At 39.4% G+C, this 20,838-nt stretch overlaps 1 protein-coding gene across 1 annotated transcript in view; it reads left to right on the top strand.

Annotated features, from left to right (window-relative positions):
- Positions 1–20,838, top strand: part of ARL3 (ADP ribosylation factor like GTPase 3) — a 528,266-nt gene that overhangs the window by 154,279 nt on the left and 353,149 nt on the right. The window lies entirely within an intron of this gene.

Genomic DNA, 20,838 nt, shown 5'->3' with positions numbered 1-20,838 from the left:
ACATTTACTGGTGTCTTTGCTGTAGAAGTATTGGTTGACATATTTATAAAATGTAATCCGACTGATGTATTTAAACTTTTCTTATAATTACTGCCTGACAGCTAAAAAGTACATGCATAACTTAATGATTGTGTCTTATAGTCTGCAGCTTTTTAAACTTTTTCCTGCTTCTTGGCAGTGTGACATCACACTGGAAACATGATGTTTATGGAACTGGTGAAGTACTTGGCTGTTAACTGGATTATGTATTTTATTTTCTAAGGAACACTGCTGAAGTTTGTAGATTTTCTGAAGTAGTGCTGGTTTGTTGATGTTCTTTGAGGCTTTTACTGACGTAAATGCTGGTGCTCTGCAATCTGTCTAACAACTGCACTTAATGTATGTAGAGATATGTTGTCTACTCTGGAAGTTTACATCTGGAATATGAGTGGTATCTTACCCGAAAGGTCTGTTCTGTAAGGAGTAACCGTAGTGCTATCGGCTGTGGCCTCATTCTCTATGGAGGTCGCAGTCTTCAGTCTGGAAAAAACATTGGTGTGCTACTAAAAAGTCTGTTAAGAAACACATATGCCGTAGTTACTGATAGACTGGAAAAAGGTGTTACTGTCAGAGACTGCTTTTACTTTGCCTTGAAGTCCATTCTGTAGAATACACGTAGACTGACTGCTGATAAGGTTGCTATGGGGTTTTGGAACTTAAACTGTTGTCTCCCCCCATTGATGGTGGGCTCGCCATTGAAATAATTGATAAGACTGTAGTATACTGGAATTAACTAAAAACAACTGAAATGATACTGGAACACTGTTGAAAATCCACTCGTATCTCAAATCCATGGCCTCCCCAAGTTACACAAAGACCCATATAAACTGAAATTTAGACCTACAGTAGCAGGGGCAGGATGGCTAACAGAACCCATCTCTGAATACCTGGATAAGGAATTAAAGACAGCACTCAATGAATATGCATATGTCTTGAAAGACACAGAACAATTTTAGTGGACCTTTATGGGGCAGTGAAGAAAATGGGAACAGTAGATATGGGGATGCTGGCCACACTAGATGTAGTGTCTTTATTTACAAGTATACCCAATAACCAGGGGATAAGCAAGGTGAAATCGTTGACAAGGCAGGGAAAGTTCTGTAATACTAAGATAGACTTTCTCTGTATGTTACTAGAATTGATACTGGAGCACAACATATTTATGTTCAATGGCATATGCTATAAGCAGTTGTCAGGGGTTGCCATGGGCACACGTTGTGCCAACACATATGCAAACCTAGTTATGGTTAACTGGGAACATGAACATCTGTTGGGTAATCCCCAAATAGCCTTTTATAGGTGTTTCGAAGATGATCTTTTTATTGTTTGGAAATGTGATGGTGAACAACTTAAATCCCTGTATGCATACCTAAATACTACTAGTGACTATTTAAAGTTTACGATTAACTGTTCTGAGATGAGTTTAGACTTTCGAGACGTTACCATATATAGAGAAAATGACAAATGGTCTACGAAATTACACAGGAAACAATGTTACAGACCATCTTTTCTACGCAGAAACAGTATGCACAACCCTAAGATTTTTCCTAACATAATCAGAGGTCAGGCAATGAGAACATCTCGCCTATGTGGTCAAGAGGAAGTGTATAGAAATTAGTTAACTAAGCTAAGAACAGGTTTCGTTAATGTGGGTAGAGTGAACATGAAATTGATAAGGTGTACCATAATGTACACAAAGAAAGGAAAGGTAAAGCTAAGCCCTACTACTCTGATAGAGCAGTTAGTGACAGGGTAGGTATTAGGAATAGTGTATTGCCATACATTCCGATGGTTTGAAACCATCATATGACAAAATTGGCATATGTTGTTAGTAGATGAGGATACTACCAACATAATGGGTGGACAACCACATTTTGCATTTAGAAATAAGAAAAGTCTGAAACAGCAGCTTTGCTATCCAAGGACACCTGCTCTGATGGATAGCACAGTGAGTAGTACCATTAGATGTGGAAAATGTACACAGTGCATTTATATAGATGAATCAAGGTTTTTTTTAAGCACCCTGAAACAGGGCGTCTATGGGAGATGAGGAATTCTGCCAATTGCAATACTAAGAATGTAGTGTATGCAGCTCACTGCACAACATGTTTCCATTTCTATGTTGGCAAAACTAACCGTCAACTTAGGGAAAGGATAAGGGATCACCTTTACTGCACTAGAAAAGGGCAACTGTATAGTGCTTTGGCTAAGCATACATTGGATAAGGGGGATGACCATATATTTTTGTTTCAGGTTTTACACATTCAGAATGTCAGCAATAGGATGGGGGACATGGTCAATACTGAAAATATGGAAGTAAAAGGGATTTTGCATTTAGGAGCACACAGAGGTCTGGGTTTGAATGATAGTGTTCCATTGAAGTCGGTGCTAAAATCTAAGGTAAAATAAAATAAAAATAATAATACTATTTTAACAAGTGAAGACTACATAAACACATGCAAGGCTTTGGGTCAGTATGACAGTATTTCATGAGCTGCTTCTAGCATAGATATCATTAAAGACTAGCATTTCTTGAGATGTATGTATTAAAGCATATGTATTTACTAGGTGGACAACGTGCATTTATTAGGCAGAATATATGTATTAAGGTGAGTGTGTACTGCTTATACTTATATTTATATATATTTTTATGCTTATATCTATGCACATAAGTAGCTACTAAATGGGAGACATGAGTATATGTATTTATTCATTTACTTTTTATGTATTTTATTTATATTTATCCACATGTTCTTGTCTTTACATTTTGTGCATGTGTTTTTTAAACAGAGTTTTACTGACTTCAGCAGTTAACCAAGGGCAAAACGTAACCATAGTAATTGATTGCTGAGTGCTGAATTAACTTTGAGTGGTAGGATTGGTTGTTTTAATAATGAATTAAAGTATTTAAGTGCTGTTACTGTTTGAATGAACTGTCTGATGAAGCAAAGGTTACCATTGCGAAAGCGCTCACCATTTTGTATTAAAGAAGATTTTACTTTGTCGTGGTTCAGCTTCTTTATTCCAGCTACCTTCCTACTGGGCACCTGTGTTTCAACATTTTCAACTTCTGGACTGGTTTGGATTTATTTGTTTGCTGTTTTTGTATCTAATGATGGTGGAAGGTACTGTGAACATTGCAGAGGATGCAACAGTTGGTGTAAATGTGGAAAGGATATTTCTGAATTTGCTGACAAATCAAGATAGTCCACTGCTACAAACAGGTACTTTTAATATGAACTCTGAGACTGTTATTACTAACAACATCAATGAAGCCGAGATACGCAATTTGAAAAGAAATGTGGAGAATGATTTGTATATGTTTACGCGGCTCCAGAGCCAACGGTTCCATTTTGAAGCCTGCTTAAACCTAAATGTTATACCAAGGGGACTCGGAGTACTTAATATTCCCACATATAGAAACACCTAACCCACTTTGTTAGCCCAGTGGCAACAAATTAATCTTAATACCAGTAAAGCATATATACAATTGTTGCTGGACTTTTCAAGCCGGTGGAACAAGAGCTTAATGAAAAGATGCGTCAGCAACAACACAAACTGTCTGCTTTATGGGGAAGCAGCTACTGAAGTTTTCATGCATGAACTAATTGATGAGATACTTCGCGATGAAACCAGACTGCTTGAGAAAAAGAAAAAGAAACTGTGTAGGGATTTAACAGATTTCACTAACCAGCATGTCTTTGCTTGGCCGAAACCTGCACAGTCTGCAGAGCAGTCTACTACCAACTGCAATTTGTGATTTATGAGAGAAACCAATGGGCAGTCAGAGGTTCCACAAACGGCCTACCAGTAGAGGAGAGTGCGAGTTCAGTTGTTTGAGCGGCATGAGAGACCGAGGGCAGAGCATCGGGTACAGTCTGAAGAGATGACCAATGCACTCTGGGAGGAAGAGGAAACAATGAATCAACAGCCAGGAGGGAGCGTCCTTTCACCAAATGAGGCACATTCCGTTTATTCTACACCGATGGAAGTGCCATTGTCTTCGGTAACTATTGATAAGCCATCAACTGCCTCCACAATTACAGCCGTGGTAAGAAGGAAGATTAATTTGGAAGGAGGACAACAGGTTTTTCCTGTTCTATGCCTAGCGTTTCGAGCAGGGAGGAGAAAATTTGTGGAACAGGACACTTGCAGGGGCCAGAAACGGAAAGAGGCACCAGGTCAGTTACAAACTTACACTCTGAAGAAAATGTGGGGGTATGGGCAGGAGAGTTTATATGGAATATTTCCAAATATGAACTGTCTGCAGGTGAGACTTCTTTATTAAACAGAGGTTTAAATTTTATACCTTCAATTAAAATGGGACAGTAGTGAATTTCTGTTATGCCTACGTATGTTTACTAGAAGTGTAACATTGAAACAACAATTTGGAAATGGCAGTGAGGCAAGGGATGTTCAGTTTAAGAAAAACAGTCTGTATGTTCCAGTATTGCCGCATAATATAGAAACCTTCTTAAAAGCTTGTGAAAATGCCATTTATAGCACAGGAAACAATAGTTTTTTAGAAGAGGGAAAGTATAATTTGACAGAGTGAGCACAAAGCATTGTGTGACTTGCAGACTAATGATAGCATAGTTATAAGACCGCTGACAAAGGGGGACCAGTGGTGATATTGACTGCTGACTTTTATAGTACAGCTATGCAAGAAATGTTATTGGATCCAAATGTATATGCTGAAGTACACAACAACAGTTGTGTTTGAAATGAGTGAACAGATTGCTAGTACCTTTATATGAATGCATGTGTATGGAACTATTAAGTAAAAATCTTTTTAATGATTTCACTGTTGAAAATCCACTTGTATCTCAAATCCATGGCCTCCCCAAGATACACAAAGACCCATATAACCCGAAATTTAGACCTATAGTAGTTGGGGCAGGATGGCTAACAGAACCCATCTCTATATACCTGGATAAGGAATTGTAGACAGCACTCAATGAATATGCATATGTCTTGAAAAACACAGAACAGTTTTTAGTGGACCATTATGGGGCAGTGAAGCAAATGGGAACAGTAGATGCGGGGATGCTGGCCACACTAGATGTAGTGTCTTTATTTACAAGTATACGCAATGACCATAGGATAAGCATGGTGAAATCAGTGTTGACAAGGCAGGGAAAGTTTTATAATACTAAGATAGACTTTCTCTGTATGTAACTCGAATTGGTACTGGGGCACAACATATTTATGTTCAATGGCATAGGCTATAAGCAGTTGTCAGGGGTTGCCATGGGCACATGTTGTGCCAACACATATGCAAACCTGGTTATGGTTAACTGGGAATATGAACATCTGTTAGGTAATCTTCAAATAGCCTTTTATAGGCATTTCATAGATGATCTTTTTATTTTTTGGAAAGGTGATGGTGAACAACTTAAATCGCTGTATACATACCAGGTACTACTAGTGACTTTTTAAAGTTTACGACGAACTGTTCTGAGATGAGTTTAGACTTTCTGGACGTGAGCATATATAGAGAAAATGACCAAAGGTCTACGAAATTACACAGGAAACAGTGTTACAGACCATCTTTTCTACGCAGAAACAGTATGCATAACCCTAAGATTTTTCCTAACATAATCAGAGGTCAGGCAGTGAGAATACCTCACCTGTGTTGTCAAGAGGAAGTGTATAGAAATGAGTCAACTAAGCTAAGAACAGGTTTCATTAATGGGGGTATAGTGAACATGAAATTGATAAGGTGTATTGTAATGTACACAAAGAAAGGAAAGGTAAAGCTAAGCCCTACTACTCTGATAGAGCAGGTAGTGACAGGGTAGGTATCAGGAATAGTGTATTACCATACATTCCTATGGTTTTACCATATACAAGAGATGTGAAAAGGTTTGAAACCATCATGCAATAACATTGACATATGTTAGTAGATGAGGATACTACCAACATAGTGGGTGGACAACCACATTTTGCATTTAGAAATAAGAAAAATCTGAAACAGCAGCTTTGCTATCCAAGGACACCTGCTCTGATGGATAGCTCAGTGAATGGTACCGATAGATGTGGAAAATGTACGCAGTGCATTTATATAGATGAATCAAGGTTTTTTAAGCACCCTGAAACAGGGCGTCTGTGGGAGCTAAGGAATTCTGCTGATTGCAATACTAAGAATGTAGTGTATGTAGCTCACTGCACAACATGTTTCTATTTCTATGTTGGCAAAACTAACAGTCACCTTAGGGAACAGATGAGGGATCACCTTTACTGCACTAGAAAAGGGCAACTGTATAGTGCTTTGGCTAAGCATACATTGGATAAGGGGGATGACATTTTTCAGGTTTTACACATTCAGAATCCCAGCAATAGGATGGGGGACATAGTCAATACTACTGAAAATATGGAAGTAAAATGGATGTTGCATTTAGGAGCCACAGAGGTTTGGGTTTGAATGATAGTGTTCCATTGAAGCCCATGCTAAAATCTAGAAGGTTAAAATAAAATAAAAAATAATAATACTATTTTAACAAGAGAAGACTACATAAACACATGCAAGGCTTTGGGTCATTATGACAGTATTTCTTGAGCTGCTTCTAGCATAGATATTATTAAAGACAAGCATTTGTTGAGATATATGTATTAAAGCATATGTATTTACTAGGTGGACAACATGTGCATTTATTAGGCAGAATCAAGCTCAATGCCAAAAACTGCAGTGTCATCCCCTTTGGTAAAAACTCTGTACCCATGAACTACCACATAGGCAGCAATCTACTTAACACCGAATGCATGATAAGAGACCTTGGGACCCAGGTGGACAGTAGTCTCTCCTTTGATGATCACATCGCCACAGTAGTCAGAAAGTCCTTCTACATGGCACACCTCATCATAAAAGGGTTCTCATCCAGAAAAAAAGAGGTCATTGTTCCTCTCTACTCATCACTCATAAGACCCATTAATAGAGTACAACGCCCCTTTTGGAATGTACCTCACAAGACCTCTGCAGCAGCTGGAAAGGCCATAGAAGAACCTCTCAAAGAGGATTACTGGCCTCAAACAAATGCCCTACACTGACCGCCTCAAATAACTCCAGCTTTACTCCGTAGCATATCGCCTACCCCGAGGTGATCTCTGCGTAACATATAAAGCTATGTCAAACCCAGAGCTGTTGGATATGCTACACCTAAAGAAATACCAATCTCTCCAAGCTACACGCTCTAGGGAACTAAACCTTGTCACCACAATAAACAGGACACGCTGGAGGGATAGATTCTTGTCCCAGAGACTTCCTATACTCTGGAACAAGCTACCCATTTATGTCAAGCAAAGTTCTTCATTAGCACTCTTCAAGAAAAGTCTTGATGAGTGGATGGGAAATAGGAAATACACCTCGGGGATCACTTTTGTGTCTCTGCTGGACAGTAGCACAGGAAAATAACTTTCTTGGGTGGCGTATGCTATGGAACCTTGCTGGCTAGACTTGCGTAGGCCCTTGGGCCGATAGCCTAGTACCTACCTATGAACCTATATATGTATTAAGCTGTTGAGTGTGTACTGCTTATACTTGTATATATATTTTTATGCTTATATCTATGCACATAAGTAGTTACTAAATGGGGAACATGAGTGTATGTATTTATTAATTGACTTTTTATGTATTTTATTTATATTTATCCACATGTTCTTGTCTTTACATTTTGTGCATGTGGTTTTTAAGCAGAGTTTTTCTGACTTCAGCAATTAACGAAGGGCAAAAGGTAACCATAGTAATTAATTGATTGCTGAGTGCTGAATTAACTTTGAGTGGTAGGATTGGTTGTTTTAGTAATGAATTAAAGTATTTAAGTGCTGTTGCTGTTTGAATGAACTTTCTGATGAAGCAATGGTTACCATTGCGAAAGCGCTCACCATTTTGTATTAAAAGATTTTACTTTGTCGTGGTACAGCTTCTTTATTCCAGCTGCCTTCCTACTGGGCACCTGTGTTTCAACATTTTCAACTTCTGGGCTGGTTTGAAATGATACTGGAATGAAAATCTTTATTTAACTACCCAAACTTATGATGAACAGATGTTAGTCTCCCTTTATGGGCAAAGTCTTTATACTTTTCAGAATAAATTCTGCACATGCTGTAGTTCAGTTAATAATGCTTTATTATATGTTAACGATATCCGAATACTGCATTCAATAACAGTGCTGATATAATAATGACAGTCTATAGAAATTCTGGAATGCTGGATAACAGTAACAGTGCTGATAAATATATCCAAAGTTTTTGCATGTATATTCTGATTCTCTTGAATATCAACTAAAGCAGTCACTTTTCTTCCTGAATAATATGGATATTTGACCTGACTTTTGTACTCAGGCTGGAGAGTCTGTACTGCAAAAGATCCTTTGCGTATCAGTCCAAATGCTATCATAGCTGACTCAATTGACTGTGTCTGAAGTATTTCCTAATAATACCAAAACCCTGTAATGTTTTTCTTGCGTCTTTAGACTTTGTTTTCAAGCCTTGTCTTGCATGTGCCTCACAGTGAGGTACTGTCTATTCTTTATCTAGCATTCCAGTTCAAGTACACATCTCTTTCCCTTGAGAAAGGAATATTCTGTAACTTTCCCATGAAAACTGTTATTTCTGCATATCTCATGCTTAATCAGCAAGATTATTTTCCTTGCTATTGAACTGTCTTTCTCTGAAACTGAATGTATAAGTGAAAACACAAGTCTGACTCTATATTTTCAGGCCTGTTATTCTACCTTAATGTATTATAGTGAATTAAAGTGAAAGCCCTCAGTCTAACAGAGATGAGAGTAGTTATCCTAGCATTGCAGGCTTTTCAGGATTTCTTACATCTAGCAGTGATTGCTATCCAGACCGACATGTTATTAGCCTGGTACATCAGCAAACAAGGTGAAGCATACTCCTACCCATTGTGTCAAATTCCAGCTTCTTAGCAGGCAGGCTGAGTGGGTTTGTTCTGCTACCTCACGAGTGGTCTTTCAGTTCAGCAGTGTCGACAGGAATTTTTCACAGTTGGGACCAACCATACTGTGATCTTTTTGTCTCTCGCACCAGTTCCAAATGCAGTGCAGGTTCTTTGCTTTGATTAGTCCTGCAACACTGGAGAAGTTACCAAGAGATGCTCTGATTCATGATTGGTCCTTCAATCTCCTATATGCCTTTCCACGATCCCATCTAATCCTGAAAATTCTGCAGAAAGAATTGTACAAAGGAAGATCACAGTGATGGTCATTGCCCCCTTTCTAGCCTCATCAGGTGTGGTTTCCGTTTCTGTGGTCTCATCTGGTACACCTCCCTTGAATGCTGGATCCAGTTCCAGATCTTTAGCCTCCTTCATCTGGAATGCCTCATCCAGACATTCAAGCCAAGAAACTAACCCCATGGTTTCTTCCCTTCCAGTGATGGCTGGTCAGTCCAGGCTTTCTTCTCAAGTGGTCCACATTCTCACTTCTCACAAGCCTTCCATTATTAAAGTCTACAAGAGTAAATGGAAAAGATTCTCCATATGGGCCTCTCATAGGAATCTAAATCCCTTTTCAGCCCCTGTACAAGCAGTTTTAGATTTTATCTCCTATTTTTCACAATGGAAGTAGTTATTCCACTGTCAAAGTTTAACTAGCAGTAATCTCAAATGTTCATATAGGTGAGAATCATACTTAGCCTCGCTCAAATTACATGAATCCTTCCTCAAATTTACCTTCCTTCTTAGACTTCCACTTTGAGATCCGACTCCTCCTTGGGCCGTGATTCTTACTCCTAAGTTTTAACCCAAGGTCCATCTGAACCTGATGCTAAGGTGGATTTAAAATTCCTGAGTTGAAAAACTCTCTTCCTGGTAGGCATCATCTCCACTAGAAGAGTATTGGAACTCTAAGCCCTGTTGTCCCATCCTCTGTATATTATATTTCAGAAGGACGTGTTATTACGCACCAACCCTTCCTTTTTGCTTAAAATAGCCCACAAACTTCTCTTAATTATAGTATTAATTTACCAGTTTTGATTCTGTATTTGCCTAATAAAGGAAAAAATGTTTCATTTGTTGGATGTGCATAGACAATTACATTTCTATCTCCATCAAACTAAACCATTCACAAAGTTGTATCAAGTGTTTGCATTTGTCTCTAAAGCTTAAGATGGGCCAAGGCATTTCAAAGTTTAGATGGTTGACCAGTTGCATCTCCCATGTTTGGAAGAAAAAGGGTTTGAGTCTACCTAAACTGCTTAAGGCACACTCAACAAGATAATTTTCTGCTTCAGCACTATTTTCTAGGCCTCGGTTGATGACATATGCTGCTGCCAACTGGTATAATGTTCATACTGTCATTTCCAACTAAAAATTGGATTTGCTTTCCAGAGATAGGTCAGCTTTTGGTTCTGACATACTCTGGAACATCATTCCATGACAGAACCCTTGGAGCTACGTTGTTGGGGACTCTGTCCCATCAGTTGAAGAACATATGGTAAAGACAACTTCAGATACAAAAGTTTGTGCTTACCATAACTGTAGATCTGTGTTGTCTGTTTCCATCCTTCCTCAGATTCCCTCCCTCCTTCTCCCTTCGATTTTATAGAAGAATTCCACTTTCCACTTTTTTTTGGCTTCTGGTGTGAGGGTTTGGTTTGCCATTTGAGCAGGATGTGAAGCTCTTTCAGCTCCAGTGCAGAATTCTTTCTTTCCTAGATGTGGCCCTCTGCTAATATGTCTGTGCTGATATTTTTCTTGCTTTATCATGGTATTGCAGGCAAACCCAATCTGAGGTAGTGCTGGGAACAGGATTATGGGTAAAGAGAGAAGCCTGGGCTACAGATCCAGAAGTCTGGAAAAGCAGCCAAAGTCAGATCTGAAACCCATAATTTGAGGAAGGAATGAAACAGACAGCACAGATCTATCATTATGGTAAGTACATAACGTTCTGTTTTATTTGCCAAGTCTCTCTGATATCTAAAAATATGGGACATGCGTTTAACTTCATAAAGTAGCCAAAAGGTATTCTAAGAACTAAGCCAACATGCTAATGGCAAAAGGAGATTTAATGTCTGAATTATTGCAAGCAGGGGGTGTAGAAAATAGATGAGTGGCTGGAGTTTACTGGAAAAACTAGCAAAGGAGCCACATTATTGGGAGCTGATAACTAGAGAGGGGAAAGGTAACAGAATCGGATGAGGCCAAGTATAAGTTTGGACTGCAGGATGGAGTCTGCCTTCCCTGCCAGGGATTAATAACAAGTAGGCAAAGAGAAAGGGATAGGGAAGTTCTAAGTGAAATACCAGCTCTGGTAGAGTTTTTAGTTGTTCCAGAACAGAATGTTAAAAGGGATGATTAGTAGGGCATATAAAATATTGCATACCACCTATAAAAATCAACCAGAGGAGGTTACGGAAGATTTGGAAAAGAGAATAGAAAGCTAATTTGCAAAGAAACAGTGAGAGGACATCTGTGTGCCTCCCAAGTATTCAACGAAGTCCAGAAGGTTTAGGATTTTTACTTGGAAGTGCATGCATAGATAATTGCATACCACAGGTAGATTTCAGAGGTTTTTTCTTCAGAGAAGACTGCAAATGCCGGAGGTATGATGGGAAGGGGAGAGGTAGTTGAAAGATGTTTTCTGGGACTGTAACAAGTTGGCAGATTTTAAAAATTCTCTACATTGTACTTTGTCAGAAGTATTGGAGGAACACAGGGTTATAATTAAGGAAATTATTGTTTTGGGATGAGGCTTAATATCTGAATTGCCTAGACACATAGTAAGAATTACTCAGTTTTAATGCTATTAACTGTAAAATAAATAGAAAATGACGATCAAAATAAAACCAACTGTAGTTTAAGTACTGAATATGTAAAGGAGATAAAAGAAATGGAGATGGGATACCTAGAAAAAGGAAGAAGTAAACTACAGAGAAATAAATGGAATTTAAGGAACAATGCATGTAGAATAATACTGAGGTAAAATGAGGAAAGTAGAAAATGAGCAATTTATTTAATGTCTGAGTGAATGTTGAGAACAACATGAGAACGTTTGCTGTGGGTTTTATTTCCTGTTATGGCATGTTTAACTATGCCATTGTTTACATGTTTACAATGTAAGAATTTAGTAAAGGTGTTTATATTATGCAAAGATGTATAAAGTGATGGAAGCAGACACAGAGGAACAGTGTATGACAGAAAAACAAAGAACATAAGTTAAATAGCAGAACTCTATAAGCATTACTGTGGTACAGTTTAAATTATTGGTTTGGAATGCTAATGAGTTAATTGACGGAAAAAAACAAGACAAGGTATTGACTTATATTTACAATAGTAATTCACATGTGATAATGTTAAGGGATATGTGCCTTAATTGTAAAGAACCTGAAAGTGGGAAGGATGGTTCTTTCTTGGAAAAGGGGAACAAATGAATGAAATCTTAATTAAAAGAGTATAGGAATAAAGGTTGAAGAATAAGTGAAGGACAGACAGGGAATTTATAGCGTTGAGAGCTTGTTGGGAAGTAGCAAGAATTACAGTGGCTGCACTATGTATTTCACCAAAAACAGTGAAACAAGATGTAAAGAATATTATAACTAAAGTTATGGTCTTTCATCAAGGATATATGGTACTAGCTGGAGTTTGGAAAACTGTAGAAAATAAGAAAGATGTCTGTAGAGGGCCAAGATGTCATAAAATATCAGCTGAGGGTAGATGCATATAGAAATATATTCACTTACTTGAGCTTTGATATCATGAAAATGAGACTGAAATGTACATACTTTTCAGAGAAATATGGTTCTTAGGCAAGATTAGGTGGACTTAATATTACAGTATTCTTTCTATATGCAATCAGAACCATGAAAACACATCCAGTAATAGTTTCAGACCATGTATCTATGCAAATTAAGATTTGTACGCAAGACAATGTATTTTGTGATAAACATTGGGCTGTTATAATATTTCTTCTGAAAAGGATGCTGTGTAATAATAAAGTAGGTCAAACTTTAACAGAGATGTTATTAGATTTGGCCCAAAGCAGTTAAGAGCTTGCAAAAAACTGGGGCAGTTGTAAACTGCAGATTTACAAATATGATTGCAATGAAATCAAACGAGATCTTGAACAGTAATCATTGTAGGTATCCAAAGTTCTTTTAAAACAGAAGCAAAAAATGTAAAAGTGGAACACAGGTTGAAAAGCAATTGAAAGATACTGTAATGTGCAGCATTACTTAGAAAATGTAAGCAGTGCAATGGTTTGAAGGCAACTTTTTGACAATAACCTTAGAGCAACCAAATTGCTGGCTCAATGTTTAAGGCAACAAAAGGTTGAGATGATAACTAAATTCAAGAATTGGGAGATTGGTAGGATTGAAATGGACCCATGGCAATTATTAATGCAATGGTAAATTATTACAGTACATTATGTAGACATGGTGTAGAAGTTGAGAGCAATGCTATTCACCCTGAGTTGTAAACATTGGGTCTAGGTGATTTGGTCAAATTCAGTAATGTTGTGATATCCTGATCCCATATAAAGATTTGGAAAAAGAGGTGGATGACAACATAGAGCTTGAGAGCAACACACAGGAGATGGTAAAATATTTGAGACAATTACAACTTCCTCAATTTACAGAAGTAGATCAATGGAATGCTAAGAACAGAAATAAAGGAAACCAAATTAAAGAAGAAATGGGGGGATTACTGGGGAAAAACTTCTGGTTGTGATGGAGGTCCAACAGAAGTGTGGAAAAAGGAGGAGGAGGTAATAAAAGTTTAGCTAGTACTTTTAGCAGTATTTTTCTGGGTGGGGCGTGCCCTTGACTTAGAAAGAAGGAGCGATGGCACTTTTAGCAAAGGAAAGGAAGCATTCTGTTGATCCAGAGTCATACAGACACACACAATTTTGAGTCATGAATGCAAAGTGTTTATGAAGAATATGACAAAAATAATGACAAAGATGTTGCTGAGAATAATAGACCTGGATGGAGTGGGTTAATAGAACGTAGGCATGCATATGTCAGCATTAACCGAGATCTTATGATTCCAAGAGATGCATTGGCTGAGAGTAATATATTAACATTAATAGGTTTGGATGCTGAGAAAGTGTTTGACGGAGTGAGTTGGGAATCTAAGAAGATTGTTTGAGGCATCTGTGTTTCCACAAGCAATGACAATATTTAATATCTGCAGAGGAGCTCAAGTTAGGTTAAGTATGGTGCTGCCCTGTCTGACGTATTCAGCCTTGCAGGAGGAACTTAGGCAGTGGTGTCCAGTTTTATCATTATTCTTTGCTTTTTATTCATTCAGACATAAGATTAGCATTTTCTTCCTCTTTCTTGGAAAGTATTTGTTTAGTGGTGGATGTACTTTCATATGGGAAATGTTTTAAGACATCTTTTCACTTTTGAGTAATATTATATTACCAGTCCTGGAACATGATATAAAAGATTTGATAAATATATTAATAGTATTGCAAGCTATAAAGTAAATGAAACCGAAACAGACTATAGCAATGAATTGTGCCCCAAGACACTACATGGTACAGAGCTTCCATTTTTGTGGAGTCATGACAAAATTAGGTATTTGGTTGAAATGAGATATTGAGCAAACTGCTAAAGAAATGTGAGGAGAAATTACTCTAACAATAAGCCTATGGAAATTATTTATGGACTTTGACAATAAGGATGTAAGTGATTAAAGTGTTTTTAGTCCCATTGGTTCTTTATGTTCGTCTGGCTTATATGCATCAATTGAGAAATCAAATGTGGAAGAATATGAAAAAGGAAATTAAGGAGTTTCTTTGGCTTAACAAAAGAGAAGCATACAGTTGGAGGGAAGCTAATAAGTTCCAAATTTAGAAATATGCTGTAAGGCCACATAACTTGAATGAATGGTTGATGATAGTTTTTGCCTCATTGGGCACTATGTCCATTACATGTAGGTGTTTGGGCAGATGTAGGAAAGGAATGTAAAGAGCAGAAAATTGTTAGGGAAGGCTTTATGTTAAAGAAAACTAAATCTTGTAAAAATAGAATAACACCAGTAGGTTATAATATTCATAGTAAGAAAGATATAGTAGAAAATGTAATGAGCATTTGAAAAAGAATAAAGAACTGAAATTTTTGTTTTTAACACAGATGATGAAAAGAGATGAAATAGTTTAATGGGATTGTGCTAGACAAACTTTGGATTACCGAACTCTGGTCAGCTTGCATATGCATGTCTAATATTAGAAACTAAGGAAGATGTGTGGAGGTTTTTAGGAATTTATTAAACCATAAATACTAGATTCCGTAATTGAAGCTAGAACTGAAATATCAAACCAGAAAAGAGTAATACACCATATAAGGCAATATTAGATTTGAAGAGAAAAGGCAGTATAAAGTTAAAAAAAAAAAAATCATAGAATGCGATGTCAGTCTTACCTTTATTTTTACTGAACGGTTGGATCTGATCCATCGGATCTATCTCAGTCATTTTCCAAGTTCGAGGTCTTCAGCAAAGCTTGTGGGCTCCTTTACCCATAATGCAATCCCCTAGCTTCCTCAGATCTTGGTTGCCATGCAGCGAAGAGGTTGGATAGCAAGCTCTGGGCTAAGCATTTGATATTTTTTATTATTATTATAGATTTCTAACTTTCTAATACTTGAAAAATCTTTTTCTCATGAAGTGCTATTTTATATTGTTACCCTTTAGTGAGTGTATGTTGGTCTGTTTTTGCACTTTCACTTTGTAGTGAGTGTCCATTTAAATTAGACATTCTGTCCCCCTTTTCCCTTTCTAATTACTTAAAAAAAAAAAAAAAAAAAAAAAAAAAAAAAAAAATCTTTCTGTTTTTAAATTTTCAGTCTGTTTAAGTTGGAGGACTTTCTCTGAGTTTTCTTTGTGAATGTGTGCTCTGTTCCTGTCCATCCATGTTTGTTTGATATAAATATGTCTCAAAAGCAAGAAGGGAAGCCCCCTGGGCTTCAAGAAATGTTAGAAATGTGGGAAAAAGATGCCCCTAAGCGATTTGCACATTCTGTGTGTTTATTGCTTGGGACCTCTTCATTTACAATAGTCATGCTCTGTCTGCCATGGATTTAGCCACAGGGCATTGATGTTGCTTAAAAATAAGCTTATTCTAAAAAGTCTGCTTAAGACCCCTTTTTCTGAGGCTGCATTGCCAGAATCTTCAAAATCTGAAAAATTGGACAAACCACAAAAGTGAGCATCTTCAGAGCCGTGATCCACTTTTTAGCCAAAACTGAAAGCTCCCAAGCTGTCTGATGCAAAGGAAATATTGGAGCAGATGACTCCAGTCAGATTCAAAGCTTCTTCGGAGCAACAAGATCCCTCTACCCCAAAGTCGACCTTACCCTCAGAGTTTAGATACAGGAGTCGATCACCTTCCCTGGAACCAGTCCAATCTCAGCTCCCATCACCTTTTCTAGCCAGATCGAGGTCACGTACCCTCTCTACCCGGTTTACCAGGAGTCATTCCAATAAAGATGTAGATAGGGTAGTGGAAAGACTATTAAAGACACCAGACTTAGCCAAATTATTAGTGGATCGGAGCCCAAAGAAAATGGATCAGACAGTCTTCCCCCTCAGCGCCTGCTCCTTTTGCGATCTGTCCCTCAGTTTCGGAGCTGAAGTATTCCGATATCCAGCTTGTGTCTGTATCGGGTCCAGGTCCCATAGACTCCTGGGATATGCTATTTGCCATGAGTGTTTTTGCCCAGTCAGAGCAGGAGAACTCTGGGAACCGACACTCCCCAGTCGGGTCCGCAGAGCTGGTTTGGACCTCACCAGATCCGACCCTGCCTCTGGGGGCCTTGGCTTGGATAAGTTTGGCACCTATCTCTGCTTTGGAGTCTCCATCTTCTGCTCTGCAGGTTCCTTTGGCTCCATCAACTCATTTGTCAGATCCGGGGAGTTCTTTGGAGTGGGGGCAGACTGCCTTCGAAGTTATGAGGGAGGGTTCTCACTACTTCTCAGTCTGAGACGTAATGTCTTTTGGATCCTCCTGTCAGTTCTTTCCAGGTGTCTGTCTTCTCACCTATCCTCTCCATAAGTCTGCAAAAACCCTAGGCATCAGGATATCCAGCAGGGTACACTCCTCTTCTGAAACCTCCCCAGAATATCCCACTGAGGAGGTCCCTTAGAAGAGGAAATGCAAGAGGAAGCATTTAGACTCCCCAAAGGAGTCCATCACATCTGATACCAACCTCGATGAAGCAGAAGGGTCCCCACGGTCCCCTGCTGAAGATGTCCCCTTTGGAGACATCCTAGAAATCTTTAAGCAGAGAGGTGACTGGCAATCCATCTTCCCTTCGGCCGAGGAGTCAGTTTACCTGAAGGCCTTTGGGTCTCGCCCTTCAACCTCTTGGGTGACCCCTCCTTTCAATGAACTTGTTGAATTAATCTCTCGGAAGGCTTTGGAGACCCCAGACACAATAGAGCCTACTCCAGGGAGGCCAGATGAATATATCACAGCCCCTAAGGATAAGAATTGTATGACAAAAAATGTAGCAGTTGATGCCATGGTTGTGGCAGCGGCCACTATAAAGGAGCTTTCCAAGACCAGCTCCACTATCCATCCTCTGAATAAGGATTCCAGGACCATGGATAGGTATGGGAAGTGCATCTTCACATCAGCAGCCTTTGCTTTACAGTCACTGAATTACATTACCCACTTCACTAGATTGCAGAGGGACCTACTAAAGGAACTATCAGATGCCCTCCAAGGAGTGGTAGTTGATGGTGGCAGATAAAGTCAATGCTCAGCTCACCATCCTAAATGCAGTCATGACCTCATCTATAAGGCTTATTTCATTTGCAACAGATGGAATGAGTAGGGCAGTGGCTTCAGGTATTTCTCTAGGGAGGCATGCCTGGATGTGCCTTTGCGATTTTGCGAAGCCTTTCAAGTCTTCGTTCATTAACTCCACTTTTGATGGCTTTTCTGTTTTGGGGCCCAAAGTAAATGAAATGCTCACTAGGTGTGAACAAGAAGGTAAGACTTTATCTGCCATTGGAATACGTTTTTCCACACCTACTAGACCATTTCCCAAAGATCAAAGAGGTGGTGGGGAGATGTGGTTCAGAAAATCTCAGAGGTCTTTCCATGATACACAGGGTGAAGTTCCCCTAGAGGCAGAGGTGGGAACAATAATGGAAGATGCCACCCTCAAGGCAGAGGAGGCCCACTGATTCAGGGCTCCAGAGAATTGTTTTTTGGTAGACCCTTCCAGCGCTCCTGAAGGAGTGCCTGATTGCTCGCCTCTGGACCACGAAACCTGGCAAAAGATAGCAAATGACAAATGGGTGCAGGGCATAATATCTAGAAGATATATCATTCCTTTTTCCTTCCCTGATCCCATAAACAAGTCTGTTCCAGATGATCCACGCAGTCAAAAGGAACAAACAACATTAGAAATCCAAAAGTTCCTAAGAAAGCGTCATCTAAGAAGTCCCTGCAAACCAGAGATGATCCGGAACTTACTCAAGATTCTTTTTAGTTCCAAAGAAAACAGGGGACTGGAGACCCATTTTGGACTTAAGTAATCTAAACAAGTCTGAGAAAATGGCCAAGTACTGGATGGTGACACTGCAGTCGATATTTCCATTCCTGGAAAAAGACAATTGGATGTGCTCTGTAGGCCATCAGGATGTGTACTACCACATTCTAATGGAAAGGCAATCCAGAAGGTGTTTGCGCTTCTGACTAGGAGCCAGTCACTTCCAGTTTCAAGCTCTGCCCTTTGGTATCACTACAGCCCCTAGAGTGTTCACCAAGTGTATGACAGTAGTGGCAGCTCACCTGAGATGCAGAGGATTCCACGTGTTTCCATATCTGGACAACTGGCTCATAACCACCCCAACCAGGCATCTTCTGCTACTAACCAAGAACTACACTCTACAGCTCTGTTCCTCCCTAGGGATTACCATAAATTATGAGAAATCTTCTCTAGAGCAGTGTCAGTCCTTGGTCTTCATAGGAGCAGAAATAGACACAACTGACAGCAAAACTTCCACAAGACAGAGTACATGACCTTCAACATTATGTAAGAATGCTGATCAGGAAGAAATGAGCTTCTACCAAACTAATTATCCAGGTACTGGGAAAAATGGCAGCTTCAGTTCTAATTCCTCTAGCTTGGCTCCACATGAGAATCCTTCAGTGGATGTTCATCGTGCATACAGCTGCAGTCATTACAGATGGGTTAATGGCAGCTTCAGTTCTAATTCCTCTAGCTTGGCTCCACATGAGAATCCTTCAGTTGTTACTTTCAACACAATGGTCAATTCTAGATCTTCCAGTGATGCACAGAATCATGATAACCGATTCATACAAGTAGGATTTACAGTGGTGGATCCAGGCCTTCTGGTATCTCAGGGCCGTCACTTTATTTCCCCCCTCTACCCCAGGCCACAGTGACCACGGACACTTCCCAAGGCGGGGGGCATTATCTGAGGAAGATGGTCCAAGGCATCTGGCAGAAACATGAGCCTCATTTGCACATAAACATCCTAGGGAGGAGGGCAGTGCTTTTAGTGTTGCAAGCATTTCAAGGCACTCTCCCTCTTGGAACAATAGCAATCCAGTCAGACAAACATGTCCATAGTCTGGTACATAAACGAGGAGGAACCAGATCTTACCTTCTTTGTTGAGAGGCTGTGAGGGTCTGGCAATGGCTTCCAACCTCTTTCTGATGGCAACTCACATCCTGGGGAAATCCAACATGACTGCAGACAGATTGAGCGGGGTCATACTATGGCCACACGAGTCGTCCCTCAGTCAAAAGATTACAGAAGAAATCTTGCAGAAATGGGGCTAGCCTTGGTGCGATCTCTGTGCATCACCCATCAATGCCAAATGCAACAATCATTTTGCCTGATCCCTCCCACGGGGGAGTCATCAAGGGATGCACTTGCTCACGACTGGCCTCCGGGCCTTCTTTATGCCTTTCCTCTTGTCCCCCTAATTTCCAAGTTTTTGGAGTTTGTTAGAGACAGCAATAATCCTGCTTGCCCCCTATTGGCTTCATCAAATCTGGCTCCCCTTTCTTCATCCTCATTTTCAGGACAAACCATAGATTTTGGACCCTGCTGCAGACCTCTTAACTTGCCCGTCAGGGATGGTTCATCCCAACCTGGAAATCTCTAACAGCTTGGCTGCTCCAGTTCTCTGATCGCCAGGTATCCTCTCCTTTCCTCTTCAGTCAAACATATTTTGCTGTCTTCCCATAAAACAGCTACATGGAAACTGTACAGGAGCAAATGGAAAATATTTGTTACATGGGCAAACAATAATCAGTTGGACCCCTTAACTGCACCCATACAGTCTCTTCTAGAGATTTTGGCAGAACTTCGCAATGAAGGAGCTGCTGCAGTCACTATTAAAGTCCATTTGGCAGCAATTTCCAGTTTTTATATAGGAGAAAATGGTTGTGGGATTATGTCATGCAGACTCTGTAAAGCCTTTTTGAAAGGAACTACTATGTTAAGACTACCATATAAAAATCCAGCACTCCCTGAGGTCTTACTTTCATTTTATCTAACATCGCATGCCCCCTCTTTGAACCATGTGATTTGAAATCTTTCTCCTGGAAAACACTCTTTAGTGGCTATTACTTCAGCCAGAAGAGTTCTTAAATTGCAAGCCTCATCTGTCAAGCCCCCATACCTAATTTTTCATAAGGACAGAGTTTCTTTACCCACGAACCCCCCACCTTTTTTTTTTTTTTCTACCAAAGGTTGTGTCAGAAAGTAAGCTCAGTCAATCTATAGAGTTGCCAGTTTTCTTCCCTAACTTCCAAAGTAAAAGAGAATATTCACTGTATCTCGTA

This window comes from Protopterus annectens, chromosome 14.part0 (genome assembly GCF_019279795.1).
Source record: "Protopterus annectens isolate FY-2018-M chromosome 14.part0, PAN1.0, whole genome shotgun sequence".
NCBI classification, from domain to species: Eukaryota; Metazoa; Chordata; order Ceratodontiformes; family Protopteridae; genus Protopterus; species Protopterus annectens.
This window is presented reverse-complemented; position numbering and strand designations above follow the sequence as displayed.